Source organism: Pongo abelii, chromosome 4, assembly GCF_028885655.2.
Source record: "Pongo abelii isolate AG06213 chromosome 4, NHGRI_mPonAbe1-v2.0_pri, whole genome shotgun sequence".
Classification (NCBI taxonomy): domain Eukaryota; kingdom Metazoa; phylum Chordata; class Mammalia; order Primates; family Hominidae; genus Pongo; species Pongo abelii.
This window is the reverse complement of record NC_071989.2, coordinates 18,145,722-18,165,533: the sequence shown is the minus strand read 5'-3', so window position 1 is coordinate 18,165,533 and position 19,812 is coordinate 18,145,722. Positions and strand designations below refer to the sequence as shown.

Here is a 19,812-nt window from a genome sequence, read left to right as displayed (position 1 = left end):
AAAACCACACAACTACATGGAAATTAAACAACCTGCCACTGAATTCATCCTGAATAAATAATGAATTAAGGTAGAAATCAAGAAGTCCTTTGAAACTAATAAGAACAAAAAGACAATGTACCAGAATGTCTGGGACACAACTAAAGCAGTGCTAAGAGGGAAATTTATAGCACCAAATCCTTACATCAACTCAAATTAACAACCTAACAACACAACTAAAAGAACTACAGAACCAAGAGCAAACAAATCCCAAAGCTACCAGAAGACAAGAAATAACCAAGATCAGAGCAGAACTGAAGGAAATAGAGACACAAAAAACCCTTAAAAAAATCAACAAATCCAGGCACTAGTTTTTTGAAAAAATAAAGTAAAATAGACCACTAGCTAGACTAACAAAGAAGAAAAGAGAGAAGACTCAAATAGACACAATAAGAAATGATAAAGGGGATATCAACACTGACCCCACCGAAGTACAGACAACTATCACAGAACACTATAAACACCTCTATGCACATAAACTAGAAAATCTAGAAGAAATGGATAAATTCCTGGACACATACTCTCTCCGAAGACTGAACCAGGAAGAAATTAAATCCCTGAGTAGACCAAAAATGAGTTCTGAAATTGAGGCAGTAATAAATAGCCTACCAACCAAGCCCAGAACCAGACAGATTTACAGCTGAATTCTACCAGAGGTGCAAAGAAGAGATAATACCATTTTGACTGAAACTATTCCAAACAATTGAAAAGGAAGGTCTCCTCCCTAACTCATTTTATGAGGTCAGCATCACCCTGATACCAAAACCTGGCAGAGATACAACAACAAAGAAAACTTCAGGTCAATATCTCTGATAGACTTTAACGCAAAAATCCTCGATAAAATACTGGTAATCAGAATCCAGCATCACATCGAAAAACTTATCCACCATGATCAAGTTGGCTTCATCCCTGGGATGCAAGGTTGGTTCAACATATGCAAATCAATAAATGTAATTCATCACATAAACAGAACTAAAGACAAAAACCCCATGATTATCTCAATAGATGCAGAAAAGGCCTTCGATAAAATTCAAGCTCCTTCGTGTTAAAAACTCTCAATAAACTAAGTATTGAAGAAACATACCTCAAAATAATAAGTCATATATGACAAACCCACAGCCAATATCATACTGAATGGAAAAAAGATGGAAGCATTCCCCTTGAAAACTGGCACAAGACAAGACAAGGATGCCCTCTTTCACCATGCCTATTCAACTGGAAGTTTTGGCCAGGGTGCTCAGACAAGAGAAAGAAATAAAGGTATTCAAATAGGGAGAGAGGAAGTCAAATTATCTTTGTTTGCAGATGACATGATCTTATATATCTAGAAAATCCTATTGTCTCAGCCCAAAAGCTTCTTAAGCTGATAAGAAAATTCAGCAAAGTCTCAGGATACAAAATCAATGTGCAAAAATCACTAGCATTCCTATAACACCAACAACAGACAAGCCAAGAGCCAAATCATGAATGAACTCCCATTCACAATTGCCACAAAGAGAATAAAATACCTAGGAACACAGCTAACAAGGGAAGTGAAGAACTTCATCAAGGAGAACTACAGACCACTGCTCAAGGAAATCAGAGAAGACACAAACAAATCGAAAAACATTCCATGTTCATGGATCGGAAGATTCAATATCATGAAAATGGCCATACTGCCCAAAGCAATTTACAGATTCAGTGCTATTCCCATTAAACTAATATTGACATTTTTCACAGAATCAGAAGAAACCATTTAAAAATTTATATGAAACCAAAAAAGAGCCTGAATAGTCAAGACAATCCTAAACAAAAAGAACAAAGCTGGAGGCATCATGCTACCTGACTTTAAGCTATACTACAAGGCTACAGTAACCAAAACAGTATGGTACTGGTACAAAAACAGATGCATAGATCAATGAAACAGAATGGAGAACTCAGAAATAAGACCACATACCTACAAGCATCTGATCTTCAAGAAACCTGCCATAAACAAACAATAGAGACAGGATTCCATATTTAATAAATGGTGCTGGGAGAACTGGCTAGCCATATGCAGAAAATTGAAACTGGACCCCTCCCTTATACCTTATATACAAAAATTCACTTGAGATAAATTAAAGACTTAAATGTAAAACCCAAAACTATAAAAACCCTAGAAGAAAATCTAGGTAATGCTATTCAGGATATAGGCACGGGCAAAGATTTCACGACAAAGATGCCAAAAGCAATTGTAACAAAAATGAAAATTGACAAATGGGATCTAATTAAAGAGCTTCTGCACAGCAAAACAAACTATCATCAGTTTGAAAAGACAACCTACAGAATGGGAGAAAATTTTTGCAATCTATCTATCTGACAAAGGTCTAATATGCAGAGTCTACAAGGAATTTAAATTTACAAGAAAAGAAAAAACATTAAAAAGTAGGCAAAGAACATGAACAGACACTTCTCAAAAGAAGACATTCATGTGGACAACAAATATATGAAGAAGAGCTCAACATCACTGATCATTAGAGAAATGCAAATGAAAACCACAATGAGATACCATCTCATACCTGTCAGAATGGTGATTATTAAAAAGTCCAGAAAGAACAGATGCTGGCAAGGTTGTGGATAGAAAAGAATACTTTTATACTGTTGGTCAGGACGTACATTAGTTCAACCACTGAGGAAGACAGTGTAGCAATTCCTCAAAGATCTAGAGGCAGAAATACCATTTGACCTAACAATTCTGTTTCTGAGTATATACCCAAAGAAATATAAATTATTCTATTATAAAGATACTTGCATGCATATGTTCATTGCAGAAGTATTCACAATAGCAAAGACATAAAATCAACCCAAATGCCCATTGGTGACAGACTAGATAAAGAAAATGTGGTATATATACACCATGGAATACTATGCAACCATAAAAAGGAACAAGATTACATTCTTTGCAGGGACCTGAATGGAGCCGGAAACTGTTACCCTCAACAAACTAACACAGGAACAGAAAATCAAACACTGCATGTTCTCACTTAGAAGTGGGAGCTGAACAATGAGAACACATGGGCACATGGTGGGCAACAACACACACTGGGACCTCTCACAGGTAGGGAGAGGGAGAGCATCAGGAAGAATAGCTGATAGCTGCTGGTCTTAATACATGGGTGATGGGTTGATCTGTGGCAGCAAACCACCATGCACATGTTTACCTATGTAACAAACCTGCACATCCTGCACATGTATGCTGAAACTTAAAAGTTAAAGAAAAAAAAAAGTAACAGAATACTCATTCACACAAAACGTGGATGAATCCCGACAATGTGCTGATTAGAAGCCAGAACACAAGAGCATTTACATTATGTTTACATTTATATACAATCATAGAAAAGGAAAACTAATATATTGTGACAGAAAGTACATCAGCAGTTACCTGGAGCTGTGGATGACACAAAGGAATTTTCTGTGATGATGGAAATATGTATCTTGATTATAGTCATGGTTACAGGGGTGTCTACACTTGTCAAAATGCACCAATCTATATTCTTAGAATGGGATATTTTATTGGTTGTAAACAATAGCCCAATAAATTTAATTTAAAAAAATGTTTCTTGGCTGGACATGGTGGCTCACACCTGTAATCCCAGCACTTTGGGAGGCCAAGGCGGACAGATCATTTGAGGTCAGGAGTTCAAGACCAGCCTGGCCAACTTGGCAAAACCCCATCTCTACTAAAAATACAAGTGAGCCGGGCATGGTGGTGGGCTCCTGTAATCCCTGCTATTTGGGAGGCTGAGGCAGAAGAATCCCTTGAACCCTGGGAGGCGGAGGTTGCAGTGAGCCAAGATCGCACCTCTGCACTCCAGCCTGGGCAACAAGAGCAAAACTCTATCTTTAAAAAAAAAAAGTTTCTTCCACCCTAAAATCGATCTGTTAGGATATTTTGGAAGAGGATACCTAAATTGAATGGACAATTCAAATAAATATTCTGTTCCCTAGATGATCCCTTCTATGTGCCTATGTATGTCATCTTCATTCTCGGCTTGATTAAAATGCTTAAAAGAATCAAGCAGTAGGTATCTTTACAGATGTGAGTTTATATTATAAATTTTATAAAAAGTGACTGTCAGTAATAGTAGATCCAGTTTTAACAATTTATCTTACATATTTTAAATATTTGGTAAAATTTTAAATACCACTTAAATTACTATAATTTTGCCTTATACAAATTTTTTTGCAAGTATATAGATAAGTGTGTGCCTGTGTGTGCGCACTTTGACAAATGTAGACATCGGTACCATCACCACTACAATCCTACAATCAAGATAAATATTTCCATTATCACAAAAAATTCTTTCATGTCACTGACAATTCCAAATAACATTTAAAAGTAATGGCAAAAACTGCAATTACTTTTGCACCAACTTTAATATATATATAGAGAGAGAGAGATATATAGATACACACACACACATATAACTCTTGAGAGAATGGAAACACTACATTTTTTTTCCAAACATGTACTCTTTCCTGGTAGTTTTAGAATAAACGTATTTCTGTTCATTTAGTTCTTTTTTTAAATATTTTGCTTGGAAACTTGTATTTGACCAATATCCACAAATGATTTGTGTTATTGAAAAGTAAAGAAGGGAGAACAGGAAAGTCTAAGTCAACATTCTGTGTGACTATCCATGGGAAACACAATATTGCTAAGCATTAAATAATCTTGTATTTCAAATCTCCAAATTCCTTTAACAATGATAAATGAGAGACACTGAAAGGTTTTAGAAATTCTACCTAAGTGAGCTTTAATCATGTTAACTGAAATTTTCTTTTCACTTAGAATTCTTTTTCACCTCTCAGTGAGGTTTTTGGTTTTGTTTTGTGTAGGGACGGGGAGGCAAGGGGTTGGTCATGATTCTCTGACAAACTGCCTTCTAAGAACCTCATTTGGAAAAGGGTCTTACTAAGAAAAAAACCCTTACAACTAAATTACTTTTATACAATGAGTTGAAATATTATTAACCATTTACACGCATAATAGTATCAAGGCAAACTTTGTTAATAATAGTAAGACACATTCGGAAATTATCCCATCCCTTTTACATTTCAGAATGACTTCAAATATGAATGTATGCCATAAGGAGGGAAGAAATTAATTAATATTGAGTACCTACATAGGTTAAAAGCAAGTCATATAGTATTTTATTATAGTTTATTTATAGAATGAGAAAATGCTTTGAAGTGTGTTCTACTTATGTTTGTGTAATACACTTGAAAATTTCTTATAGAAAAGATGGAGAAACATGCTATGAATGGCAATACAATTTTGAAGATATGTTATTGAATTAATGACCCTTCCCAAAGGTGATGACTGATTTAACATATCTTGTGACTTCTCTTTCGTGGTGGCTATGCATTTTGGTCAATAGTTGTAATATAAATATTGCTGTCATACTTATGAAATTCCAAAGTGGCAGGAAGTACAAGGCATAGCTTATACTAATGCTAATATAATGAATGGTAGAAATTTCTGAATTTATCTAACAAAATAAACTTAGAACAGATGTGAATACCTATGCCTAGGTTAATTGCCTGTATAGGACAGAATAGGAGGAATTTTATTACAAACAGTGCATGTGAAAAACTCTTAGGGGATTCAAATTCCACAATGCTTGAATAGGACAGCTGAAGTATTCTTGAATTTTATTTGACTAAATCCAAACTCTTCATTTGGTGTCCTGCATGCTCAGTACGAATCAACAGAGTGATAAAACTGCCCAAAATGTTAATGCCATCCCGAAATGCATTAAGAAAATATTGTACTCAGAATACAAGAACTGACAATGAGTGTAGCTCTGTGTGGTTCAAACAGTCCTGGGAAATGTTTTTCCTACATGGTGTGTCACTTAAGAGGAACACTGAGAGGCTGGAATGCATCTGGAAGACAAAGGTCTGCAAAGCACTACATGTATATTAAGGACTGACTATCTGAGAATATTTAGCCTGAAAAAGAACACACTTGGTGTGTCTGTGTGAGTCCCCCAAGAAGCAGATAGCCAGATAGGACTGGATGCACAAGAGATTCCTTAGAAAAATATCTATGATGTATACAAGGATAAAGGGGAAGAGAGGAGTAACAGATAGGAAGAGTCTTAATGCTCTGGTACAGCTCTGACACCTGTGGAAAGAAGAATTGAAGGATTGTATACAAAGAGCTTCAAATCATAGCAAGGTTCTAAAAAAAACATCTTGGCCAGACCCATGGAAAGTTGGCAAGTTAAAGTTAGCTGTTAGATGAATCTCCCATAGGACAGGAATGGCTTTGTTCTGGAATTGCAGCTGTGTTCAGTCATGGGGTGGAAGCAGCCCAAAGGAAGAATGGCCTGGCTTCCATGACCCTAAGCATCCAAAGGTGCAGCCATTGGAGGCTGTCAATCAAGTACGCTCCCCCAATAGGTCTTTTGAAGTCAAAACTCCATGGCCACCATACTTGGGAGACATAACGGCTGTTTTTAATTTTACTAAAGAGTTGTAATATGGATAAAGGTTGAGATTTCTTCTACATGACTTCAAAGGACAGAAGTAGAACAAAGAAATGGATGTTTCACTCAGACTGCATCAAAATATAAAAAATGTCTAATAATTAGAGTTCAAAGATAAAGTGAACAGTTTCATAAATAGAGTTGGAAAGAGTCAGAAGGTAGACACAGTTGTGAGGCCTCTACTCAATCTTGAAGTCTAATGAGACTAGCAATAAAGGAAGTAAGGATAGAAGGAACTCAAGAAATATGGTTTGCTGAAATGATTATAATAAGACTGGATTAATAAGCTTTTATTTTTTCTTCTGTAATAATGCTACATTTTGTGTCTCAGTAGGGAAGAGTAAGGATATACTAAAAATCCTTTCATTAATGTGAACTGATTTTTGCCCACTGCGGAGTTAGAATCAGAGAAGTACAAACTGGACTTAAATCATAACCCTTGTGAATTGTCCTGGAAAAACATCAACAATGATTTTCTTCTCTTTAATTATTAAAAACAAAAATCTCCTTTATTTTCCTTCTCAACACAGTATGTGTCCTGGTAAAAGAGTATTTCTAGATTTGTAACCTGATAGCTTCTGCTTCCCTTTGGGATAAAAGCTGTTTTGGTTACTGTAGCCTTGTAGTATAGTTTGAAGTCAGGTAGTGTGATGCCTCCAGCTTTGTTCTTTTTGCTTAGGATTGTCTTGGCTATACAGGCTCTTTTTTGGTTCCATGTGAAATTTAAAGTAGTTTTTTTCTCATTCTGTGAAGAAGGTCAATGGTAGCTTGATGGGAATAGCATTGAATCTATAAATTACTTTGGGCAATATGGCCATTTTCATGATATTGATTCTTCCTATCCATGAGCATGGGATATTTTCTCATTTGTTTGTGTCCTCTCTTATTTCCTTGAACAGTGGTTTGAAGAATGAGATCATGTCCTTTGCAGGGACGTGGATGAAGCTGGAAGCCATTGTTCTCAGGAACAGAAAACCAAACATTTAGTGTTCTCACTCATAAGTTAGAGTTGAACAAAGAACATATGGACACAGGGAGGGGAACAACACACACCAGGGCCTGTCGGGGGGGTCTGGAGCAAGGGGAGGGAGAGCATCAGGACAAATACCTAATGCATCCAGGGCTTAAAACCTAGATGACGGGTTGATAAGTGCAGCAAACCACCATGGCACATGTATACCTATGTAACAAACCTGCACATTCTGCATATGTATCCCGGAACTTAAAGTAAAATTTAAAAAAGTAAAATTAAAAAAGCTTCTGCACTCCATTTATTCTCAGGCCAGCGAAAGGGTTAAGTAAGCTACAGTGGAATCCTGAATTTGAGTATTGAAAATCTGGCAACCAGCCCAGAGGCCCCTTCCAAAAAGAAGCAGCTACCCTGAGCCCTCACAAAGGAGGTGGTTGCCCTAGCAACAGTATCTGATAAAAGAAAATATGGCCGCCAGGTACACATACAGATTGCACCAGAGAGAGGAAAACTGCTCAGCTGCTGCTGCACTCAGTGTTAAGGAGTCATTTAGCAAATCTGGAGTTTTAGAGCTGAATCTTCTAACTTATAAATGTGGAAATTTTGGGGGTGGTATTTATTTAAGTCATGCCCAATATATTTCAAAATTTGGCACGTTGTAGTGATTGCTGAGCATAAATATGCCTCCTAACTTAAACAAAAGCAACCACCACAAATGACTGTCAAGATACACCAGCTAACTAGAAAGACCACTTTAAAGAAAGATTTGTTCAAAATAAACATCAATTTTTCCCAAAGTCTTTAATCGGATTCTTTAATCATGTCTCCGTTTTTTTATCTTTGTGCAGAGGTATGATTCCATATGAAACATTCAAACTGCTCACAGCCTTCATTATTTTATCTAACATAATTATTTGTAATTGACACCCTCATCCATTTATTTAAAGACTAAACATTTACCAATCTCCTGTGTGTACTGACTGCCTTTTTTTATCATTGAATATTTTCTGGTAAATATGTTATTGTGGAATCAACTTGAGAGATTTTTGTAAGAGGCTTTAAAGCAGTTATGGTTGTTAGTACTGTTTTCTTTACGACAAAGGATGGGCATTTACTAGAGGATCACTTTTCCTAAATGCATACTTCAGATTGATCTACTGATAGCTTTTATCATAATTTGTGAGTATGGTGTTGACTTATTCAATAATACAGCAATAAGCACATGCGCAAGAGAGGCATAGGCCACTGCTCAGTGAACCAGTTTTTAATATAAATGTTTTCACTCCCCACTTCCACCCCAAACAGACAGTTCCTTTTTTTAGGTAAATGATACCAGGAAAAAGACCCATAATCTTCTGGCCATCCGAGTCCCAATCCTTATATTTCTAAAAGCTTATGAAATGGCCTTCACAGGGCACTTAGCCTCCAGAAGTCTGTTTCCTGGAGGCAACCTGATGGCCTCTAAGACTTCTATTGATTGTGCTGTTCCATGAATGGGTTATTGCCTACTGTGAGGGAAAAAGCAAAGTTCTGTTTGAACAAATACATTAGATTTCTGTTAGAGATTAATCAAGTTTCATTTACAACTCTTCCTGCATAAAGACCAATACTTTTCCTCAGCAAATTATTAATAAATACTACCAGCTTTAAAACTCTAATGTAAACACTTCATTGTATACACTGAATAAAAGACTCCAGCAGACACTACTCAGAAACTTCAGTGTCTTTTGATCTGTTTCTTGAGTTGGACTATGAAATCCCTGGGCAGAGCCTGAAAGACACACAGGAAGAGTATATTCATTGCTTTTAAAATGTGGACTAGCAAAAGACAGAGTAGGGCAGAAATAGATGTTTTTAATTACTCTTGACATGGGGGCAGGCAAGGGTAATTTTAGGATCTTCCATGACTAACTTGAAGGGCTCTCTAATACAATGTTGCTAAAATTTGAACAGAATATTTTTAAAGAAAAAAATATTAACTCATATACTCAGTGTTGACTTGTATTACCTTCACTATACTCTTAAATGCTTATAAATATAAAAATAGGTATAAACATCTTATGCTCACAGGACTTGGCTGTAAGAAACAAATCTGCAAATTATAAACCAAACTATTACTCCAATAAAATTAAAATTAATGTTTTTAATATGATGAATCATCTTGACATGCTGAATCTTAATCTGTTTGAAATTTGAATATCATACTGACTGCCACATCATAGTTTTGAAGGCATTTAGCATGCCTGTGCTACTGTGTGCCATCTGGTAACTCAATTCACTTACCACTTTACTCAAACTCACGTGAAACCTTTATTTGCACAGTGCTTCATGATATCATTTGGACTTCACTTCTGGGAAAGAATGGTGTACTTTTTTTTTTTTTTTTTTTTTTTTGAGACAGAGTCTCGCTCTGTCACCCAGGCTGGAGTGTAGTGGCACTATCTCGCCTCACTGCAACCTCTGCCTCCCAGGTTCAAGCGATTCTCCTGCTCAGCCTCCTGAGTAACTGGGATTACAGGCACATGCCACCACATCTGGCTAATTTTTTTTTATTTTTAGTAGAGACAGGGTTTCATCATGTTGATCAGGCTGGTCTCAAACTCCTGACCTCGTGATCCGCCCACTTTGGCCTCCCAAAGTGCTGGGATTACAGGCATAAGCCACCGCGCCCAACAAGAATGGTGTACTTTCTTTATCATGTTCTGCTATCTTTTCATTAGCTGATCACCATCAAAGATGTACTATTGATGTCAATGTGATCTAAACATCAAGCAAATACAGGGGTAGGTTCTAGTCCAGTCACCATGTGATCCAACATGGTTGTATGATCCAACATCAAGTTTTTCTCTGTGATCATAAAAATCCAAACAGAAAACCAAGAAATTATTGTAGAATATTCACAAAACCCTAACTGGAGAAACAGAAGCCTGGTGCGTAATTTTATCCAAAATAAACGTTGCCTGTCTTGGTTTCCAGGGCAAGTGTTGTCATAACCCAGTCTTTTCAGGCATTTGCACTGTTGATTGAATAACCAGGCAGCACCGCCTCTGCTTTCTCCCTTTTCCGCTTTCTACTGAAGGTCTGAGACATGCCAAATTCTCATGTTCACAGCTCCCTGCCAGGTAGCAGTAGTGGCAATATTATTATTTTTTGGCCAATGAGACATAAGTGAAGGAATGCCTTGGATTTGTTGGGAAAGTATTTTGCTTTCCCGATTAAAATTAGAGGTAGAAAATCATAATTTGTACTCCCTCTTCTCCTTTCCTTCTACTTTGGATATAGGTTTTCCCTTATTTTTCTTTTTCTCTGGAGGTATATCAAACATCTCATAATCATGAGAGGTCACGACGTTAGGCGTGGCAGGAAAGAAAGGTAACAGAAACTTTATCCTTGGTTATTTCGAAAATTTTTTTCTACATTTCTTGTTAGGTAAACAGTAAATGTCCATATGGTTTAAGGCACTGTTAATCAGGAGTTCTGTTTTTTACAGCCAGAAGCATTTCTGTTACAGAGATGCCATCTCCTCTTCCAAATCACCAAAATTTTTGTTAAATGAAAAATCATCATGGAATATTATGTTGGAAACTTAGTTGGTACAATACATTCCATTTGCTTCCTGTGATGTTTCACATTATACTTAATGTCCTATTTTCCAAATTTCACGTTATATTTGCTGTATTTTGTTCCAAAATTAACTATCTGTACTCACATACAATGTCGATACCAACTTGCAATAAGAAAAATGGGTTTGTTTGGCAGAGGCATTGAAATGGTTTGTAATGTTTGGTCCTGTTCCTGAGTACATTTCCACCTCCAACCCACAGGATTCTCCATTTTGTCTTGACATTCCAACCATACAATTGCTTTCTTTGTGTCTTGTTTGTGACATATTTTCGCCTACCTGGGTTTTGCATGTGCTGTGCCCTTGCCTGAGTGCTCCTTCTGACTGGCTCCTCCCCTCATTTCCCCTCTTAATTTCTATTTGCCCTTCAGATCCAACCTAAAGCTTCACTTCCTCAAGATACCTGTGTGGAACCCCCTAGCCTAAACCATGCCTTTGTTATAACTAAGAGTCATGGGCCTTTCCTTCTGAGCACTTTAATCAATATAAAACGGCACACTTAATACCCTTCTGCCACAATCTTTGCTTGAAACCTTACCTTTTTGCTTATTAATGCATCTCTATACCTAGCCCAGTATCAGGTGAATGGTAGGTATATAATACATCTTAGTTTAAAGAATGAAGTAAGGAATTAATGAAAAATGGGAATAATTTAATGATATTTCAAAGGAAGTAGGTTCTCAGAACTGAAAACCTCCACTGGTAGCAAAAATTTTTATTTCAGTGTGTATATATTAGGACTCCTGAGCCTCAGATTAATTCTTTGCATACATATATTCTTGTTCCTTTGATGATCCAGCATCAGTGCCTTGGAAATTCAGCAAAGCATGTAAATTAAATTATGCTTTTTTACATTAATGTACAGAACAGTTCTCTGGGAAGCATAATAAATTTTCTATTACTTACAGATTAAATTTGTCTTTTTCTCGCTGTTCTTTGCTAGAGTTAATCGTGTTTACCTTTCCAAAGGTCTTACGCATTGAAAAATAATTAAATATCCTACTCTAGATAATTTAAATGCCAAAAGAAGTTTTGTTTTCATTGAAAGCCTGAATCTCATAAAAATAATGCTGCTTTTAAAAATCACAGTTACCAATACAAAGAATTCACACTATAAGTTCTTTCTTAAATGTGACTTTTTTTTGTTTTATCAGTTTGCAGGTTTTAAATGAAAGTCAAATATACCATTGTCTAACTTTTTCTATTTACAGATAATTCTGAGATCCTTTGCCTAATTACTGGAATGAAAAGAACATTGAAATCTCTTGCTCTAATCTCTTCTTAATGCGGAAATCAGAAAGAATACGAGGTAAACTAGGAAAGCTGAAAAATAAAAAAGCTAAGATGTAAAACTGAAGACAAAAAGCAGCAAAATTTTTTTGGTTAGTCCTTTTATTTTAACTTTTATTTTATTTTCAGGGGCACATGTTCAAAGTTGTTATATAGGTAAACTGCATGTCATGGAGGTTTGGCGTACAGATAATTTCACCACCTGGATAATAAGCACAGTACCTGATAGGTATTTTTTGTGATCCTCTCCCTCCTCCCACCCTCAAACTTCAAGTGGGCCCCAGTGTCTGCTGTTCCCCTTCTAGTACCCATGTGTCCTTGTTGTTTAGCTCCCACTCATAAATGCAAACATGTGGTATTTATTTTTCTGTTCCTGTATTACTCTGCTTAAGATAATTGCCTCCAGCTCCAACCATGTTGCTGCAAAGGATGCGATCTTGTCTTTTTCACAGCTGCATAGTATTTCATGGTGTATGTAATATTTTCTTTATCCAGTCTGTCACTGATGGGCATTTAGGTTGATTCCATGTTTTTGCTATTGTAAATAGTATTGCAATTAATATATGCATCCATGTATCTTTATGGAAGGGCAATTTCTTTTCCTGTGGGTATATACCCAGTAATGAGATTGCTGGGTCTGACGGTAATTCTATTTTAAGTTCTTTGAGGAATTGTCACAGTGCTTTCCACAATAGCTGAACTAATTTACATTACCACCAGCAGTGTAGAAGCATTCCCTTTTCTCCACAGCCTCACCAGCATCGGTTATTTGTTGACTTTTTAGTAATAGCCATTCTGACTGGTATGAGATGGTATCTCATTGTGCTTTTGATATGCATTTCTCTAATGATCAATGATGTTGAGCATTTTTTCATGTTTGTTGGCCGCATGAATGTCTTCTTTTGAGAAGTGTCTGTTCATGTCCTTTGCCCACTTTTTTTTTTTGGAGATGGAGTCTTGCTCTGTCTCCTAGGCTGGAGTGCAACAGCATGATCTTGGCTCACTGCAATCTCCGCCTCCCGGGTTCAAGCAATTCTCCTGCCTCAGCCTCCCAAGAATCTGGGACTACAGGCACCTGCCACCATGACCAGCTAATTTTTATATTTTTAGTAGAGAAGGGGTTTCACCATATTGGCCAGGCTGGTCTCGAACTCCTGACCTTGTGATCCACCTGCCTCAGCCTCCCAAAGTGCTGAGATTACAGGCTTAAGCCACCATGCCTGGCCCAGCCTTTTGCCCAATTTTTAATGGGACTGTTTCTTTTTCATCTGTAAAATTGTTTCAGTTTCTTATAGGTTCTGGATATTGGGCCTTTGTCAGATGCATAGCTTACAAATATTTTCTCTCATTTTGTAGTTTGTCTGTTTATTCTGCTGATAATCTGTTTCATTTAATTAGATCCCATTTTTCAATTTTTGGTTTTGTTGTTTGCTTTTGGTGTCTTCATCATGAAATCTTTGCCAAGTCCTGTGTCGTCCATAATGATATTTCCTAGGTTATCTTCCAGAGTTTTTATAGTTTTAGGTTTTACATTTAAGTCTTTAATCCATCTCGAGTTGATTTTTATATGTGGTGTAAGGTAGGGGTCTAGTATCACTCTTCTGCATATGACTAGGAAGTTATCCTAGCACCATTACTTATTGAATGAGGAGTCCTTTCTTCACTGCTTGTTTGTGTAGTTTTGTCCAAATTCAGATGGTTGTGTGTGGCTTCATTTCTGGGTTGTCTATTCTGTTCCATTAGTCTATGTGTCTGTTTCTGTACCAATACCTTGATGTTTTGGTTACTGTATTCCTATAGTAGAGTTTGAAGTAAAATAGCATGATGCTTTTGAGTTTGTTCTTTTTGCTTAGAATTGCCTCAGCTATTCAGGCTCCTTTTTGGTTCCATATGAATTTTAAAATAATTTTTTTCTAATTCTGTGAAGAACGTTCAATATGGTTAGTCTTGTCTCCCCACCCAAATCTCATCTTGAATTATAATTCCCATAATCCCATAATCCCCACATGTCAAGGGTGGGACCAGGTGGAGACAACTGGATCATGGAGTCAGTTTCCCTCATGCTATTCTCATGATAATGAATCTGATGGTTCTCATGAGATCTGATGGTTTTATAAGGGGCTCATCCCCCTTCACTCAGCATTTTTCCATCCTGCCACCTTGTGAAGAAGGTGCCTGCTTCTCCTTTGCCTTCCACCATGATTGTAAGTTTCCTGGGGCCTCCCCAGCAATGTGGAACTGTGAGTCAATTAAACCTTTTTCCTTTAAAAATTACCCAGTCTTGGGTATTTCTTCCTAGCAGTGTGAGAACAGACTAATATAATGTCACTGGTAGTTTACTAGGATAGCATTGAATCTGTAATTTGCTTTGGGCAGTATGGCCATTTTAACAATATTGGTTCTTCCTATCCATGAGCATGGAATGTTTTTCTGCTTGTTTGTGTCATCTCTGATTTCTTTCAGCAGTGTTTAGTAATTCTTGTTGTAGAGATCTTTCACCTCCCTTGTTAGCTGTATTCCTAGATATTTTATTCTTTTTGTGGCAATTATGAATTAAATTGTATTCCTGATTTGCCTATTTGGATGTTGTTGGAGTATAGAAATGCTACAGATTTTTGTATGCAGATTTTGTATTCTGAAACTTTACTGAAGTTGTTTATCAGTCCAAAGAGCTTGGGCAGAGACTATGGAGTTTTCTAGATATAGAATCATGTTGTCTGCAAACAGGGATCCCCTGAGTTTTCTTCTTATTTGGATGCCCATTCTTTCTTTCTCTTGCCTGATTTCTCTGGCTAAGATTTTCAATATCATGTTGAATAGGAGTGATGAGAGAGGACAACCTTGTCTTATGCCAGTTTTCAAGGGAAATACTTCCAGTTTTTCTCCTTTCAGTATAATGTTGGCTGTGGGTTTGTCATAGATGACTCTTATTATTTTGAAATATGTTCTTTCAGTGCCTAGTTTGTGAAGGGTTTCCAACATCAAGGAATGTTGAATTTTATTGAAAGCCTTTCTGCATCTATTGAGTAATTGTAGTTTTTGTCTTCAGCTCTGTTGATATAATGAATCACATTTATTGATTTGCATATGTTGAACCAACCTCATATTCTGGGGATAAAGCCTACTTGATTGTAGCTGATTAGCTTTTTTATGTGCTGCTGGATTCAGTTTGCTTGTATTTTGTTGAGGATTTTTTATCTATGTTCATCAAAAATATTGGCCTGAAGTTTTCTTTTTTTGTTGTGTCTCTGCCAGGTTTTGTTATCAGGATTATGCTAGCCTCATAGAATGAGTTGATGAGAAGTCCTTCTTCCTCAGTTTTTTGGAACATTTTCAGCAGGATTGGTACCAGCTCTTCTTTATACATCTGGTAGAATTTGGCTGTAAATCCATCTGGTCTTCGGCTTTTTCTGGTTGGTGGGCTTTTTGTTACTCATTCAATTTCAGAACTCATTGCTGAGTTCAGGGATTCAATTTCTTCCTGGCTCAGTCTTCAGAGGTTGTATGTGTCCAGGAATTTATCCATTTCTTCTAAATTTTCTAGTTTGTGTGCATAGAGGTGTTCATAATAGTCACTGTTTGTGTATGTGTGTGTAATTCTGTGGGGTCAATGGTAATGTCTTAATTTTTAAAGATGAGTTTACATTTCCTTCAACATAAAATAATTTTGGGGACAGAGTTCAAATAGATTTGAAATATATATATATATTTTTTATATATTAATATATAATACATTTATATATTATATAAATATATAATATATATAAATATATATAAGGCATGATCATTGATGCCAAGAAACAGCATAATCATTTATTTATTTGTTTGTTTATTCTATTTTAGCCTCTATGACTTTAGCATTGACTGAGTTTAGGGCTGTTAATTAGACCACATTTTGGGACCATAATGAAAGCTAATAAATCTCTTCATCATTTCATAATAGACTTCTTGTTTATTTTAGATTTTATTGGTCTTTATTAAAAAAATAAATTAGCCATGTATTTTTGTTGTAAGAATAATCCATCATTATAACATTGGAAAGATATCTCCATATTATTAAAATTACTTAATGTTGATAGAGTATTAAATCATCAAATTGTATAACAACAAACTTTTTACCATTAAGGAAATGGAATTGGCCCATCAAAATATATAAGCACTAATTCGGATTAAGTCAACAATACATATTGACTTGCAAGAAAGTTGGCTTGCTAGGAAATGTTATCCCTTGAGGTGATATAACGGTGGATGTGAGGGAAAAATGTACCCCCATGGACATGAATGCCATGAGCTTTATTATGCAAAAGCTTAGTGGATTTTGCCAGGCACAGTGGCTCATGCCTGTAATCCCAGCACTTTGGGAGGCCGAGGCAGGTGGATCACAAGGTCAGGAGTTCAAGACCAGCCTGACCAACATGGTGAAACCCCATCTCTACTACTAAAAATACAAAAATTAGCTGGGCATGGTGGCACGTGCCTGTAATCCCAGCTACTCGGGAGGCTGAGGCAGAAGAATTGCTTTAACCTGGGAGGTGGAGGTTGCAGTGAGCTGAGATCACGCCATTGCACTCCAGCCTGGGCAACAGAGTGAGATTCTGTCTCGAAAAAAAAAAAAAAAAGCTTAGTGTGTTTTAAGATGACTAAATTTGAGATAAAGAGCATAAGAATTATGAACTGGATGACAGGGTAAAAGAATTCATAGCAAGTCTAATCAGTTGCAGACCAACAATCACATTAGTTTTCTACTAATTTGATGTAAAGTACATCTCCTACAATTAAAAAAAAATCACCACTTCCCTTGTCATTATAGTTTTACTTTTTCTTTTGCAGTTGCTTCATGACATTGTTTTGGGTTGCATGGAAATATTCTATTCATGCAGTGATTGCTAAATTGGCCAAAGAACCCAATGCAGTTAGAAAGCAAACAGCTGAAAGAGACTGTCTTTGCTATACATAAGGATGGGAGATTATGTTATAGCAAGCACTTATGAGGCTACAAAAGGAATCACTTGTTCTGCTTTGTGATTTGAGAGTGAATGTGAAATGCAATGGTCTATTGGCTAGCTTACCTGATGTTTCTTGTTATTTGTAAAAATATGGTAGAACCAGCAAAGAAGAGAAACATTCCCAAGAAGGGCACTCTGAAGGTCAGGCAAATTTTTCCTCATGGCCTGAAGTTATTTCCAAGGAAAAATGTTTCAAATGTGTGAAAAACAGCAATTTTTGTATGAATTATTACTAAGTGACCTAGTCATAGAATAAGAACAGTCTAAGATTTATTCCTTTAGACATTAGGGAGATTTTTAAAGATACTCTGGTTGTTTTGTCATCTTATCTTCTGATATTTTTCCAGCTTTCATTGTTAAGGTATTAAGCCCTGATCCTGCTGTCAAATATTATTTCTATATCTCAAGAATATAGGGTTTTGGCTAAACTAAATGATATCAGCTAATTTAACAAGCAATCACCAAATTCATAGTGATACATTATAATAAAGAATTGCAGGCATTCAGTAGGCAACCTCCCATGCAATGATTAACAGCCCAGAGTCCCTCCAGTCTACTGTACTTGAATCTCTGCTCAAAATCGAGCTAATAACCTGGGGAAAATGTTGGGGAGGTTCTTGCAGAAAGTTTTTTTGAGCAAAGTCCAGGGGTGGTATATATAACACTGCATGCGCATGCCATTGACCGTAAGTCATGGTTACAGTGTTGTAATGGAAGCTAGTGGGTTAGCTTCTATCTCACAATTTTGGGGAAATCAGGAGTCTAGGCATGGCTTACCTGGGTCCTCTGTTCAGAATCTCACAAGGCTGAGATAAAGGTTTTGTCTAGACTCCATTTTCATCTGGAAACTCAACTGGGTCAGAATCTGCTTCAAAGCTCTCTCATGTTTGTGCCAGAATTCATTTCCTTAAGGATGTATGACTGAAAACCCCAACATTTTTTTCTGGCCATCAGCTGGAGCCTGCTCACAGCTTCTAGAAGCCACCTGCAGTACCTTGTCAGATGGACTGTCTCAACATGGTGGCTTACTTCATAAAAGCCAGAAAGACAAATACTCTTTCTCTCTCTCTCTCTCTCTCTCTCTCTCTCTCCCTCCTCTCTCTCTCTGTCTCTCCCTCTTTTTCCCTTTCTCCCCCTCTCTCAGTTGCTAAGTGAGAATGATGTAACACAATCATGGAATCACAGGAATGGAATCACAGAAGTGGCATCTCATCATCTTTGTTATATTCTATTGGTCAGTAGCAAGTCATAGGTTCTACCAAGGAGTTTTCACTAATAGTGAGATACACAGAGTAGTGATCCAATTAAAAGAAATGGCCATGAAACAAATATTCAAAAGAATAAGTACATCATACAAACTCTTGCTACAGAAGGAAAGAATAAAGTGTTATCAGGACATGTAATAGAGGGAGATGGTAGCATTGAAGATATCCCCGACAAGGATGAGATTTGAGCTGAAATATGAAAGAAGAGAGAGAGTTTAATTAAACAGCATAGAGAAGGGAAAAGTGAAAAATTCTAAGAATGAACTGTATGTTCCAAAGCTCTATGGTAGGAAAAATCATGGCACATTAAAGAAATGGAAGGAAAGCCCACGTGTCTGAAGGACAGAAACAGAGGAAGAGGAAGGGCGAGGCATTGGATAAGAAGAGCAGACCCCAGGTATTTCAAGGCTTTCTAGACCTGCTGGCTTGATGCTAAGAGTAATGGGAGGTCATTGAAAGGTTTTAAAAAGGAGAGTGACCCAATCAGATTGTATTTATATGACATTATTGTGCAATTACTATACTAAAAAATGCACTTTTGAGCATTTAATCCCAGAGATAGGAAAGTTTAGTTGCACAAAAACCTGTACATAAACATTGGTAGCCGATTTATTTGTAAGACCTCAAAACTGAAAACAACCCAAGTGGCCCTCGAAGGGTGACTGGTTAAACAAACTGATGTATTCATACCATGGAATATGATGGGATATTAGTCAGCAATTTAAAAAATGTGAGCTATTGAGACACACAACTATTTGATTGAATCTCAAGGAAATTATGCAAAATGACAAAAGCCAATTCCAAAATGATTTCATTTATATAATCTTCTTGAAATGAAAAAATTATAGAAAAGTAAGACAGTTTAGTGGTTGCTGGGGTTTAGGGATGGGGAGAAGCAGGTAATGGGAAAGAGGTGGGTAATTATAAAAAGGCAAAAAGAGGGATCATTGCGGTGATGGGGCTGGTCTGTATTTTGACTGTGGTGGTAGATATAGAAGCCTGCGTATGTGACAAAACTGCATAGAAATAAATACACACACGTATACACACACACAAGCACGTGTTCACACACACACAGGAGCAGAAGTCAAACTGAAAAAATCTAAAC

At 36.7% G+C, this 19,812-nt stretch overlaps 1 long non-coding RNA gene across 5 annotated transcripts in view; it reads right to left on the bottom strand.

Annotated features, from left to right (window-relative positions):
* LOC129059346 (uncharacterized) overlaps positions 1-19,812 on the bottom strand; it is an 83,466-nt gene that overhangs the window by 46,097 nt on the left and 17,557 nt on the right. The window contains exon 1 of one of the 5 annotated variants that reach the window (XR_008525159.1): positions 18,217-18,878. The exons of the other annotated variants lie outside the window; for them this stretch is intronic. This is a non-coding gene — a long non-coding RNA (uncharacterized LOC129059346). Of the gene's footprint in view, positions 1-18,216; positions 18,879-19,812 lie in introns of those variants that run through there. 5 annotated transcript variants of the gene reach the window in all.